General features: G+C 46.2%; 4 non-coding genes across 4 annotated transcripts; 3 read left to right on the top strand and 1 right to left on the bottom strand.

Annotated features, from left to right (window-relative positions):
* Positions 1 to 4,142: 4,142 nt before the first annotated feature.
* TRNAL-CAG (transfer RNA leucine (anticodon CAG)) lies at positions 4,143 to 4,225 on the bottom strand. The gene has a single exon. It is a non-coding gene; the product is annotated as a tRNA-Leu (tRNA).
* A 559-nt stretch (positions 4,226 to 4,784) lies between these two features.
* Positions 4,785 to 4,856, top strand: TRNAG-UCC (transfer RNA glycine (anticodon UCC)). Its single transcript has one exon. It is a non-coding gene; the product is annotated as a tRNA-Gly (tRNA).
* Positions 4,857 to 5,687: 831 nt separating this feature from the next.
* On the top strand, positions 5,688 to 5,759 carry TRNAD-GUC (transfer RNA aspartic acid (anticodon GUC)). Its single transcript has one exon. It is a non-coding gene; the product is annotated as a tRNA-Asp (tRNA).
* Positions 5,760 to 13,430: 7,671 nt separating this feature from the next.
* On the top strand, positions 13,431 to 13,504 carry TRNAN-GUU (transfer RNA asparagine (anticodon GUU)). The gene has a single exon. It is a non-coding gene; the product is annotated as a tRNA-Asn (tRNA).
* Positions 13,505 to 14,322: the final 818 nt, after the last annotated feature.

Below are 14,322 nucleotides of genomic sequence, written 5' to 3'. Positions count from 1 at the left end.
ACTATTTACATTATTCACTAAGCGAATATGTGCTTTTGATAGCAAATGACTGAAGCTGGGAAGTGTCCTCAGGCTCGGTGTTACTGCCAGTTAAATAAATGACACTATGAGAGCAAGGACAGACTGGTGCAAGTTAGTTCCCAGTTAACCCAGTTCACACTATATCTCTTCTGTGAGCAACGGGAGATGCATTTGTATCTCAGAAATGCAGGTGGGTTTGGCTGGGGCAAGGCTACAGTAACAGCAGCTAAGGGTTGTCTCTAGTGGGTGGAAAGAGGGTTGCAGAAACAACCCACTTCTCCTGTACCTGTCATTTTGCATTTTTAACTACTTTCTTTTCCTTGCATCTGGCCTAAGTCCTCCATGTTTCTTGTATAATAGGCATCCTGGTTTTAAATTAGGAACCTGCTCTCCAAAAGAGGATATCGCATACACACTCTGTATTAATACTTTCCCCTTCCTGAGTTTCCTCCCAACTTCCAACATGGACCACCCAACCTGATCATACTTCCCAAGAGGAATGATGGTACTTGTGTTATCTGGTGAACCGGGGAGACCCTGGGCCCTGGGGCCTCAACCCAGCTAGACCCCAAGGAGTCACTGAAGGTTCTTGGTCTTGTCAAGAGAATGAATTCAGAGCAGACAACAGAGCACTGTGGACAAATGACACCAGCGGGGAAGTTTATTAAAGTGGAAAGTACACTCTTGCCAGATGAGAGCACATGTGAGAGCGGCCAAGTGAGGGGGAAGGAGGGAGGCAGGGAGAGAGGGAGGAGGAGGGCAAGAGAGTTTGGGTTTGGGTTTGGGTGGGGTTTGGGTTTCTATCTCTTATTCACAGCTGTTAAGTAGGGGGCAGAGAATATTTATTAAGTGGGGCAGGAAGCAGGGTTTCAAGCTTTTTTCTTCCTCATTTGGTCAGGTTGGTTATAGCATCGCCATCTTGGGCCTGCCTGGTTTGATCTGGCTCCTTGTGGGGGCCTCTGACCTTCCCATAGCTGGTCATGGCTTCCTCGATGCTGGCTTCCAGGTCTCCTTTTGGAGCTCAACTGCCTACTCACAACACTCACAAGGTTCCTTAGCATTTCAACAACAAATATCTCATTCTCTCTTTAAAAACACATAGAGGCTGTAAGAAGGAAAGTTCTCTTGTGCTTTGTTGTGAAAACATTTCAGACCCTCTCATTTGTGTTGTATCTATTAAACACACGACTTCATCTACTTTTAAATGACTGTTGTTACCAGTTTTGTTTCTTTGGGGACTGTTTCTTGTATAATAGGCATCTTTAAAGAACAACTTTAAAGAACAACTGAGTAAATCTGAAGATCTCATTGGCTTGAGTAAGTGAGAATTGGGTACTATCCTATCTAGAAAGCAAAGGGGAGCTCCAATGCCTTGTTCAAAATGGAAGGTTTTTATAGGAAGAAGGGTGAGGCAAGGAAGTCGCCCAAAGAAAAGAAAGGATTGTTCCAGACAAGGTCACCTTCCTTTAGGGCTAAGAACAGGGTGGGGGAGGGGGGTTTTACCTCTTCCTCCTTTGGGGGATGGAGAGGGCCTGGGTGAGGGAGTCCCTCATTGGTACTGACTAGAACATCCCTCACTGACTGGTTAAGACTATATTTCTGGGGGAGGTTGAAACCGCAATTAGGTTAGGTATTAAGCCCCAGTTTGGTGACTTGGCCCAGCATAAGTGACTCCATCCTGGGCCTGCGGTTCTCTTTTTAACGTAGTTTGGTTAGTGTAAATACACCTATGTCACTCAGTTCCTCCTCAAGAATATTACAGCAAATTAAATCAAAATACACGCCCAATATTTAAAAATTAAATGTTGCCACAAGGCTTCTAATGAAAAAAGGAACATTTTCTTGCCCCACTTTCAATTCCTCACAGGCAGCCATTTTTAAGTTGTTTTTTTTTTTTTTTTAAGGGACTTTTTATTGTGTAATGATTTTTGATTGACCAAGGAGTTATGAAGATACTTCAGAGAGTCACTATTTATCCTTCACCCAGGTTCCCCTATAGTTAAGATCTGACTTGTAAAACCTAAGAAGCTGACATTGGTATAATGCAGCTCACTGAACTGTAGACTGTATTCAGATTTCAAGTTTTTCCACTAATTTTTTTTTTTTTTTTTTTTTTTTTTTTTTTTTTTTTTTACTATTTCAGAAGCCGACCCAGGATCCTACGCTGCATTTAGTCATCATGTTTAACCCACAATCTGTGACGGTTTCTCACTCTTCCCTTGTGTTTCATGAGCTTGTATTTCATGACCTTGATGTTTTCAAGGGTACCAGCCAGGTATTTGGCAGGTTGTCCCTCAGTTTGGGTTTATGTGATGTTTTTCATGATTAGACCAAAGTTTTTGAGAAGAATGCCACTGGGTGAAGTGTCCATCTCCCATGAATCTGATCAGAGGTATGTGATGGCAACAGGATGAATCACTGGTGATGTTCACCTTGATCACATGGTTAAGGTCAACTTGATCTTTTTTCATGCCTCTCTTATGAATATGGTGTCACTGTCTTTCATTTAGACATAGTTTTTAATTTAACTTTTGATCTTGTGTTCTAGGCCCAGTGTCTGACATATGTGAGCGCTCAGCTGATACTGAGTAAAACGTGTCTTGGTGAGAAGCAAGGGAAAGGATATTCCAAGTTGAAGATCAACCTGTGCAAAGGCACTTAAATTAGACCAGTGCTTTCATATGTATGTGCCTCACCTGGAGATCTTATGGACTTTGGGTTTGGTGGGTCTGAGATGCAGGCTACAGTCCACATTTCTAATAAGCTCCTAGGCTCTCATCTAAGCCTCCCAACAACTCTGTATAGGTTATGCTGCAGGCAGACTTCCCAAGACCAAAGTCTAGTAAATAACAAGGAGTGCAGTTTGTTTAGCAAACTCTTGTTCGTAGACCTGAAGAATCCTTCCGTCCTCACCCCCTCACTCTCGTGAACCTCACACATCCAGCCTCTTCATCTTGACAGTTCTGTCCTCTTCCTAGAAGGGCAACGGGATTCTTTCATAACCAGTTCCTCCTACATCTGAAAGCATCTTTTTGTGTGATCGCCAGGAAAAAGTAGCTCTTGCAAAAACAAACTCTGCAAGCTTACCTTTCCTCTGTGTTATGTCTCCTGATTCGTTCTGTTGAATTCATTTTCTGGGTTTTGGTGACAAAGCAAAGGGACTGAATTAGAATTGGTGGTGGTGGTAGAGTCAGCAGCTGGTTAGGTTTTAACTGGGGGGTCTGGATGGCAGCAAAGGAGTCAGGGTCATCTATCTATCAGGAAAGCCAGATACCTAGCCTGGCAGCATTCCAAAACTAAAGCCTCAAGAAAGGCAGATCAGGCCAGACAGGTCCAAAACAAAGAAGGCCTGAAACTGACCAAGTAAGGGAGAAAAGGACGGAAACCCTGCTCCCAAAGAAATCTCCTCCCCAACTGATAAAGACTCGACTCCCTGGTTAACAGCTGTCAATAGAAGAGACCCGAACCCTGAGCGCAACTTTCCCCTGAGCGCTCCGGCTCTCACATCTCGAGAGTGCGCTCTTTCTCTTTAATAAACTCCTCACTTTCACCGCTCAACCACCAAGGTCTCTCCCTGAATTTTTCTCTTGTCTTAAGACTAAGAGCCTCTGTCCACATCAGAGGGACTGCCTGGGCGGCGGCCTCTGGGCCCAGGGGTCTCCCCAGTCCACCCTGCAACAGTAGGAGTGGGCGGGGCACGGTGATGGGAAGTATGAGGTCCAGCACAGTTTGACACGGCTGTCTGAGCATTAGAAGACTCCGGCCAGGTTAGCAAATGAAGGGATCTGAGTTGAGAGCTTTTCCTTGTTCAGTCGGAGGACAATTTGATATCTGCCTACCTTAGTGTGCTTGGCACATAGAAAGTGTTCAAATTTTTTTTCATACTTAGGTATAGGTCTGAGTCTCAACTGCTTTTTAATTTCATAGACCTCTCCTGCCTACAATACAGAAAAAAAAAAAAAATAGATTCAGTCCCATAATCACAACGAAGCATATATTCATATACAGATACGCAGGGCAAAGAGGTGTCGATTAAGCAATGCTCCTTTCTCCATGAATTCAATTGTATTTGTTGTATGGAGCAAAGTGAGGATGGGTGGGGGAAAAAAAAAAAAAAACTCTGTCAGGAGTGGGATTCGAACCCACGCCTCCAGGGGAGACTGCGACCTGAACGCAGCGCCTTAGACCGCTCGGCCATCCTGACACGAGAACCTGAGCTTTTCATATTTCACTTTCAGATTGTCCCACAGCGCTGTATCATGACGTCAGGTCATGTCGATGCTGCCTTTCTCGTTTTAACTAAAACTAGAACTCTCCCTGGAGTCCTTGGCAAAGTAGGGAAAGTAACACAGTCTCTGACTCCTCCCTTCTCCTTCTCCACCATCCTAAACTGTAAAGATTCGTTTTTCCTTGCGCCCTTTCCGGCCGGTCTCCCTCCGACCCTCGGCCGCAGATCGCCGGTACCGAATCCCACAGCGGGCGGATCCAGACTGGGGCGCGCCGCGTGCGGCGCTGGGAGCGCGGGTCGGAGCCGGCGGCGGAGGAAATCCCCCGCCGAGCGAGGCTTCCGCTTCCTCGCGGGGCTCCGCGAACCTCAACCCCAGCCCGCCTGGGTGGCTGGCGGACCTACTAGGAGTAATCTCGGGGTCCATCCTCGCCAAGGGAAGCTCTGTACACTCCGCGATCACCGAATGCTGAGGTCGGAAAAAATTCGCCGCCTCCACTTTCTTTATATATGGAATGCCGAGACGCGTCAAGCGTCAGCGTTGGTGGTATAGTGGTGAGCATAGCTGCCTTCCAAGCAGTTGACCCGGGTTCGATTCCCGGCCAACGCAAACTTCCTTTTCCTCCAGGAAGAGCGCGCGGGGCGCTTTTTTAAAAAGCTCGAACCCAAACGAGGAAGGGCCGGCGCCGCTCTTCCTTGCCAGGGCTCCGCCTGGTGCCGCGGAGCCCGCTTCCCCGCCCCGCTGCGTTGGGGCGGTCCTGGACTCCGAGCGCTTCCCTCTCCGCCGCACGTTCCCGCCTGCCTTTGAGCGCTTCCACCCGCGGAGGAACCTCCCGGTGCGGGTGCCGAGTCTCCCCGGGGCCTGCGTGCAGGGACCTGAGCGGGGCGTCCGAGGAGCCGCACTCGCGGGTCTCCGTCAGCAAGCGGACCAGTTATTTGAAGTCCATAAATGGAACGTTTTAAAAAGATGCCCGATTTAGCTGTTGGAGAAAGTTTAAGCGCGCTCGGAGCAACTTAGGGATAGGAATCCACTTTTTCAGCTGCAAACGTTATGAAACCGAAGTCCCGATCCAGTTCTGAAATCGGAATTTAACGCCCGGGAGGAAAAGGGCTTGTCTGCAAGTGTGCAATACGTACTGGCTTGAAAACTAAGGACGAAAAAAAAAAAAAATCGATATATATTTTTATGTTAGTTACAGGTCGAAACAATATTTTGGAAATCTTGGGTCACATAAGATGTGGTATTAAAATTAGTACATGTTTCTTTTTAACGTGGCTGCAAGAAAATTTAAATACTCGGAGGGCTCTCCTCTTGTCCGTTGTGACGTGCCAGTCGAGGCAGGAAAGGCGCGGCGCTGCCGGCATCTTCCACGGAGTCCAGTGTCCCGGCATCTTAGAAGTAACTTCCTAAACAATGAATTTAAAGTGCTCGCTGCGCTTTTCCTCGTTAGTATAGTGGTGAGTATCCCCGCCTGTCACGCGGGAGACCGGGGTTCGATTCCCCGACGGGGAGAAAGAAGAGGCCTTTTTTTTTTTTTTTTCCCCTTCCTTGGTCTGCATTCTTGCTTACTGAAGAAACAAAAGTTATTCCCAAATAATTTTAGGTTCTCTCTAGGAGCGTGGTTGTCACATGAGAGTTTCTTGGATGATGGCCAGGAGTACTGGAGGGCACGATTATTTTGACCCTGGTTCTTAACTCTGCAAGCCAGTTTCCACCCAAGAGGCCTGCGCCTGGGCTTAACTTCTCCCATCCCCATGATTTCTTGCTGCCCACTGGAAGACAATTTCAGGATCCGGGCCTTACCTTGAGTCTTGTACTCCAAATTGTCACGTTCTTTCTGGTCCTCTCCCACACCAACGACTTACCTCCTTCTTTCTTTCTCCCGGGAACCTCGCTACCCAGCAGAGGCCAGCCCACGTTCTCAGAAGTTGGCGCTCTTTCCGCGGCCTCACTACAACGGAGGTGAGTCAACAGACATGAGCACTCGTCTGGCAATCAGAATTCCGGTCCTTTCACCACGAAGCAGCTCTGCTTTTGTTCAAGCCATTTTTTCCCTCTGAGCTTTGGTTTCTTCATCTGTAATGTGGAGGAGCCAAGAATTTTCAAGACTCTTTGGGGGCTAAAGTCCTTTGAAGTAGTGCCGCGCACTGGCAGCTGGCACACAGTAGCTGCTCATGCTTTGAAAAGATACTGATTTTCCTGAATATAAGAGTAAGATAGCCCATGTAGAAAACATGGGAGATAAGCAAACCACAAAGAAAGAAGAGGCATCCATATTTCCATCACACAGGAAGTCCCTGCTAATATTTTGCTGTGTGTTTAGCTCTTCTGCATTTTTAAAATGCGAAGCTGCAATCACATTGTGCAAATCGTTTTTTAACCTACTTGGGTGTTTACTTTAAAATGTGACTATTTCTAAATTCATTAAATGTTAGTCTAAAACACTATTTTAATGGCTTCGTTGTGCTATATTAAGGGCCACGTCATCATTTCTTTAAAGAATCTCCTGTTTTTGAGCAGTTTTGTTGTCACAGTGTTTTTCTGGCTTTTGAACCAGCTCTTGAAATCTCTGCTGGATACTCTTTCACTCCCCCCAGCAATTACTTTCATGATGGCCTCCATGAAATCTGTGGTCAGTACATACTCAGTTCAAGGGTGAGCCAAAGATAGGAGGGCTTGATTTGCAGATTTGGTTTTCCTGGATGAGACTATCTCTTTTCTGCGTTTGACTTCTTCAATTTCCATCCATTCTGGCAGCCCTAAGCCCTACCTCACTGAAGCCCTGAGGAGTAAGACTAGTTTTCTGCATTCATTTACACCCCTGAGTCTGAGTGCCCTCATGATGAGGATCTCACCCATTTTGATTCCTTCTTCTGGGGCTTGAATGCTCTTTATTTTCAATCTGATTTGATTGCCTTACAGATGAATTTTTTTGTTGTTGTTCCGAGTTTATAATTATTATCTATGGAGTGGTTAGCATCCTGCAAGCTTCTCCACCATGATGGAAAGTGGGATTGCTTTTTAATTTTATTCATAGTGTTTTTGAACTTCAGAAGTTTCTAATTTTCATGTAGTCAAATACTTCCCCTGGTAGTTTTAAAACTTTTTTCATATATAGAAAATTCCTCCCCACACCAATATCAGATCAGTTTTTGCCCTTTTTTCCTTTTAGTAATTTTATTTCCTTTTGCTTTTTGATATTATCCCTTTAATTCTTCTGATGTTATTTTGAGATATAACATGGGGTAAGTCTATAACTCTATTCCCAACCCTCCACCTGATGGTTCTCCATTCAATTCATTGACTGCCCATCCCTCAACCACTGATTTGAAATTGCATCATTCACGGCTACTAATCCAAACATCCCTCTCAAACAAAGCAAAACACATAATTGACTCTAGTCCCAGTTTGGGTCCACGAGACAATAGAGAAACCAGAAAATATCAAGCTTCCTCTTGGATATTGTGAATGACTAGGCGACAATAGCTTGTGTTCTTTTATGCTGCTGTCCCTTCTTGTCTTTTCTTGCTCATGATTTTGATATTCAATTCTGGGAATGATGTCCCACTCTGATTTCCAAGACAGTTTTGACTCCACTTGAATTATGAGCTGTTTATCATGAACCTAATAGATGGCAAACTTTCTCTTAGATATTGTGGGTCAATGGGATGATATAAATTTTCCTCTTACACCATTGGGATCTTTTCCACAGGAATTTGGGAGGAATCCGACACATAGACCTGGAGCCCTTCCTTCTCTCCACTCCCAGGAGTGAGTGGTTGTCTGTTAAGAACAAAAAGAGGCACAGACCCTTGCCACAGTTTATCAGAATATGCCCACCCTAGTCCATGACAACGGATTTCTTTAGAACTTTTCATCCCCTCATTCTCTATGTTCGAGGCAGAGGTGGGAACATGCTCTGCTTATATTTTATTTGGTGTTGGATTTATTTTATTTTTACTTTCCGGTTTACTCATTGTAGTCGATACGTGAGATGGTTTGCTCAACACCTGCTCCAGCATTATTCTGCTTTACTTTCCTGTGCTGTTGAGGCTGGGGAGCTAAAAATGACATTTTCTAGATTCCTCTGCAGCTGGGGTTCTGGTTATGACTTAAGTTTCACCAACCGGATGTACTTCAGTGAGATTTTGATTTCTAACTGAGTTACATGGAGAGACACAGAGATCCAAATTTAGACCAGTAAATAGGGGCCAATGCAACTTTGTTCTATAGGGGGAGACTGGAAACAGCAGAAACTTTGTCATTTATTTTGTAACAGTTTTACCAGAGAGCGTGGTAACCTTGCATAGAGAATATTTCCCGAGTTATTCCTGGAAGTCAGCCTGGAGTCTCTTTCTTCAGGCTTCCCAATGCCTGGTGAGTTATCTGTAGCCCTCCATAAAGGGCTAGTCTTGTTAGCCCTTTAGCCCCTTACAAAGGCTAACCCCTCCATGAAGGGCAAAGCCCTCCAGATAAGGGTTAACCCTAACCCTAACCCTAAATCCTTTCATATTTAAATAAACTAGAGTAGATTCTGTTGCTTGGGATTAAGAACCCTACTGTGTGCCCATCCTTGAATGGGAAGCAATCTAAGTAATCTCTCTACATCTGGCGTCTCTATCCCACTAAGGAGCAACCCTTATTCTGGATTTTATGTATATTCTTTCTTTGGCTTTTGTAATAGCTTCAATACATGTGTATGCATTATCAAATATATATATATAAATTTATATTTTTACACTTTTAAAATTTATGTAACTGGTATCAGATGGTACATATTCTTTTGCAACTAGCTTTTTAAAAATTATTATTTTTTTTTAGATTTTATTTATTTATTAGCGAGGTAAAGAGAGAGCACAGATAGGCAGAGGAGCAGGCAGAGGGAGAGGGAGAAGCAGGCTCTCTGCTGAGCAAGGAGACTGATATGGGGCTTGATCCCAGCACCCTGGATCATGATCTGAGCCAAAAGCATCCACTTAACCCACTGAGCCACTCAGGTGCCTTTTTTTTTTTTTAACACAATATTATTTTTATAGGATTCATTATATGACACATGTGGCCATGAATAGTATTCAGAAGATTTAACACAGTTGCAGGATTATGTATTCCATCTATTCTGTATTAGTCCTTAAATAGATAGATAGATAGATGTGCATTTGTGTATCTCATATAAGTTGTAGTGCAAATACTCTGTCAACCTTCCAAATCATCTCCTAAATATTTGATTTTTAATAATTGTTGCTTTTGTTTGATACAGCTCTCACTGGCTAAATGATGCCTCTATCTGAACCCTGGTTTAACATGGGGAACTATAACAACTTCCTACAATTTCTTTCCAGTAGGTTGATAGCCATTAGGTGACTTTTTTCCTGAAATTAGGGAAGGATAGGTATTAATGGTACTGAATCCTTTGTCATCTTCTGTTGAATCAGCAACTGTAATACATCCCCCCTCCCCAGCCTTTAAAATATTAACTGTGGAGCACCTGGGTGGCTAAGTCAGTTGGGTATCTGACTCTTGATTTTGGCTTCGGTGGTGATCTTGAGGTGGTGGGATCAAGCTCCCCATGGGGCTCTGAGCTCAGCAGGGAGTCTGCTTGGGGTTCTCTCTCTCTCTCTCTCTCTCTATATATATATATATATATATAATCTTTAAAAAATATTGTCTGAGGGTTTTATACGTCTGTTTTCTCTATTACACAATGATCATTTACTGGAATGGTATGTGTAATTAGCTTGGCCAGAGCCACTCAGGCTGGCGACATAGTACAGCTGTGAGGCAGGGGCTCTGCGGAGTTGCCTGTTTTTGAATCCTGACTCTCTGTCTCAGTTTCCTCATATGTGAAAAGGAATAATGACGATAATTATAATTCTCAAATGAGTTAATAGATGTTTAGAATGGCAGCCTGCAATGAGTAAGCGTCAATTATCCTTCTCTTCCTAAGACAATTATTAATGGTTCGGAGGATATTTGAGGTTTAAAAAGAAGAGACCCTTGTCCCATGAATTGAAGGTAAAATACAATATAGTTGAGGAAAAGGGGTGCCTGCCCCTCAGTCACCTTTGAACCCCACATTTCCTCCATGGCCCGGTTGGCCGTACGGCCTCCCTCCTACCACAGGCCGCCACCAGTGCCAGCAAAGGCCACAACACTTGGCTGATGCGCTGCTCTGTTATTTCCTGATTCTTGGTAACAAGGTTGGGTGGAGACTTCAGTTCCCACAAGTGGCCCCAAGCAAGGGTGACCACAGAGTAGTACTGAGTGGTAGTAGGCAGCCACAGTCTTGGGGGAGGGCAAATTGACATTGGGCTCTTGTTCACTGGACCAGGGTTCAGGTAGCCCTGTCCTGGGAGACTAACAGGGACAGGGACCTATAACCAGGACTTGCAGTAGGTTGGCTTAAATTGAACCTGCAGGTTGGGAGGCAATGAATGGCCCCTGGGTAGTGCCCACATAGAGTTTCCTAGAGCTGGCCCACAGTGGTATGGGGACTGGCTTTCGGGGGTCTCCAGGGAGAGCCAAAGCAGACCCTAGAAGATGACTCTTTCTGAGGGAGAGTTAGCTGGCATGGCCCTGACCAAAAGAATCTTATTGCCTGGGGGCACCTGGGTGGCTCAGTGGGTTAAAGCCTCTGCCCTCAGTTCAGGGCATGATTCCAGAGTCCTGGGATCCGAACCCCGCTCTCGGGTTCCGAGACCTCGGGCTCTCTCCTCAGCAGGGAGTCTGCTTCCCTTCCTCTCTCTCTGCCTGCCTCTCTGCCTACTTGTGATCTCTCTGACAAATGAATAAATAAAATCTTAAAAAAAAAAAAAACAGAATGTTATTGCCTGTACATTTACCTTCTTGTAACAGGATTAATTGCATTCCAAAAGTTGACTGCTATTTTTTTTCTAACATATATTTAACAGAAAATACTGTTTAATACATGTGCTAAACACTAAAGCTTGGTATAATGTTCCTTTTCCCTAGAACACATGTAAAACCTTGAGCAATCCACAATATGGGTGTGTTGTATTCTTATTAGTATTCAATCTAAGTATTTTTCAATTTCCATGCAATTTCTCTTTGATCCATGGGGTGCTTAAAAACCACAAGTTTTAAATTTTCCACATATGTGAGGGTTTTAAAAGGTATTTTGTCATTGATTTCTGAGTTAAACTGCATTATGTTAAAAAATTATGTTCTATATGGTGCCAATTTCATGATGCACCTTAAGACTTGTTTTACGGCCTCATATAAAGTCAAATTTTGTAAATGTTCCATAAGCATTTGAGAAGACTGTGTAACCAAAAATTACTGGTTGCAGAGTTGTAAATATATATTAAACCAACCTTACTGTGTTTATATGCTTAATTTTTTTCTCTGCTTGACCTATTGAATGCTGAAAGTAATATGTTGAAATTTCTCACTGTAGAATTCAAAGAGTCACTGTAAATAGATTTGTCAATCTTCCCTTGCAGGTCAAATAGTTCCTGCTTTTATATTTTAATGCTGTTTTATTATATACATATGTTTTTAGAATTATTATGTGTTCGTCACAAGTTTAATCTTTTATTATCATCTGATGGCTATCTCAATCCCATAATGCATTATTTCTTAAACTTTATTTTGTCTGAGATGATATAGCCATATGCCAACTTTCTTTTTGTTAGCTATTCCTGGCATATCTTTTTCTATTCTTTTTCACTCAAGCTTTTTGGTTCTTTTTAATGTTTTAATGTTATTTTTCTAAAACAGGATAAAATATGTTTTTTTAAAAATCCACTTTAACTGACAAATTTTCTCCACTTCTTTATATTGTGATTTCACTGATATATTTGGACTTATTTCACCATCCCATTTTGTACTTTCTTTTCCATGCCTCAGTTTTTCTTGTTTTTGTTTTTTGGTGTTTTTCTGTGTGTGTGTGTGTGTGTGTGTGTGTGTGTGTGTGTGTTTTGTGTTTTGTTTTTGTTTTTTGCCTTCTTTTGGGTTGCTGTTATGTGTACAGGCAAAGTGAAGCACAGGAAATGTATGTGTGTTTAGAATGAACTGCAAAGTAATTTTTAATTCCTGCTGCCAGTCCAACAAAAGAGGTGAAGGTGAGAGTAGAGGTTCCCAAAGCTGGACTTCTCAGATGAATAAAATTTCCCATAACATGTTGGTGATCAGTATAAAGTTGCCAACTTTTTATTTTGCCAAATTAGGAAATCTGTAAAACAACCACAGCCCCAACTATCATCTATCCTCACCATAATTTTATAAAGTAAAGAACACTTAAAAACAAACTTCTGTAAAATTGCAAGAAAAAAGGTAACCTCAATGCGGAGATCATCTGGAGAACTTATCGGCCACGGACACACACACACACACACACACACACACACACGATGGACTTGCCCCTCCGTCTACACTCGTGTGTTCGCTCATTTCACCCAGCGTCATGGGACACTCTGGCCTGACCTAACAGGACCCGAGTAGAAGGTGTTGGTGCCGAAGGAAGAGGAGGTTCTGGGCGGAGGCCGCGAGGGGCCCCCGGGTGCCGGGGTGCGGCCCGGAACGCTGCGGGGGGGGGGGGGCTGCGGCCGCCACGTGCGCCGAGAAGCGGAAGAGGAGCTTCCGCGGGCGGGAGCGAAGGGGGGCCCAGCCCGGACCAGGATCCCGGGGCTGATGGTGTTGGGTGCGGGGTCCCTGCCCTCGGATGTTTAGATCCGGGTACTTAGGTGGGAAAGTCCCCAAGTCACGGCGCTTTAGGAACTCTGCGTCCGTCCGGGGCCCAAGGCGCGCGTGGAAACCTTCGGCGCAGCCGGGGTCGGAGGTGGCCTCGCTCTGCGGCGGCTTCAAGGTTTCGTGCTGCGGGGCAGGAGCGGACGCGCGATGCCGTGTTTTAAATATTCACAGGAACAGGCTGACGCGGACACACAAACTGGCCAGATCCGGGGGAAAAGTTGGCTGCGCTTCCCGGAGCAAAACCAAGCGAAGGCGCGAGCCCACGGGGAGCCTCGGTGTCGGCTCCGCAGAGACGCGGCTGCTCCGGCCCCAGAGACGCGGCCCCAGGGGCAAGCCCGAGCCAGCGCGGGGAGCGTCCGGCTCCCCTGGGGCCGCCCCCACCCCCACCCCCACCCCGGGTTTTGGGGCGCGGGAGGAAGCAGCGCGAACGTTCTCTGCGCTGAACTGACTTGGCAGAGGCGCCAGCTCCCGCCTGTCTCTGTGGCGCAATCGGTTAGCGCGTTCGGCTGTTAACCGAAAGGTTGGTGGTTCGAGCCCACCCAGGGACGGGGCCTGAGCGTTTTGAACCCCGGGGCGTGCCTCTCGGGCGGCGGAAGCCGCGGAGGCGCCGACGCTGGGGGGTTCTCTCGCTCCCGCCCGCGGCCCCTGGCAAGACTTTTAGCGGCTTGAGTCGGGTTCTAAGAAAAGGGCCCCGTGAAACTGGTGGTTTCAGAATGTTTGCGAGCGAAGGAGACGCGTCCTGATGAGCCGGAGACGAATTCGGTGGCGCGTCCGAGCCTGCGGGCCTTCGTGCGTGCGTTTCCCGACTCCGGAGACAGGCGCGTGCGGAGCCCGGGCCCTCAGTCCCGCCGGTGCCCCTCCGGACCCGCGGCCGGGGAGGCCGCCTTCCGAGCCCCTGTCCGGCCGGCGCCTTCCTCCCGGCCCCGCTGCCTCACCACTGCCACGTCGGGTTACTGCAGTCACTACCTGATTTGGGGGGGGGGGTCCCCCGTCTTCAACGCCCCTCGGCCCTCCTTTCTCCACGCCGCTGCCAGAGCGCCTTCAAACCTGTTGCTAAAACGCAAACCCGTTCTGCTTAAAATCCCCCAGGACTTGCTCGGCCGGCTGCGCTCTCCTTAGCTGGGAAGGCAGGGCCTCTCGTGATGCGGCCCTGACCTCGCTCCTCGCCCTCCCTGGCTCTCTACCCTCGAAAACAGCGAACCTACTTTCCTGAGTCCTCCTCTGGCTTTTGGACCTCTGCGCATAGACCTTCGGCGTCTGTCCCCTTTGCCTGGTAAACCCTTACTCGTCCTTCCGCACCGGGAAACCGAGCCTCTTCTCCGAGCCTGTTGGTTCTCCTCCCCGCCTTCCTCCCTGGAACCAAAGC

The sequence above is a fragment of the Mustela lutreola genome, chromosome 14 (genome assembly GCF_030435805.1).
Source record: "Mustela lutreola isolate mMusLut2 chromosome 14, mMusLut2.pri, whole genome shotgun sequence".
NCBI classification, from domain to species: Eukaryota; Metazoa; Chordata; class Mammalia; order Carnivora; family Mustelidae; genus Mustela; species Mustela lutreola.
This window is presented reverse-complemented; position numbering and strand designations above follow the sequence as displayed.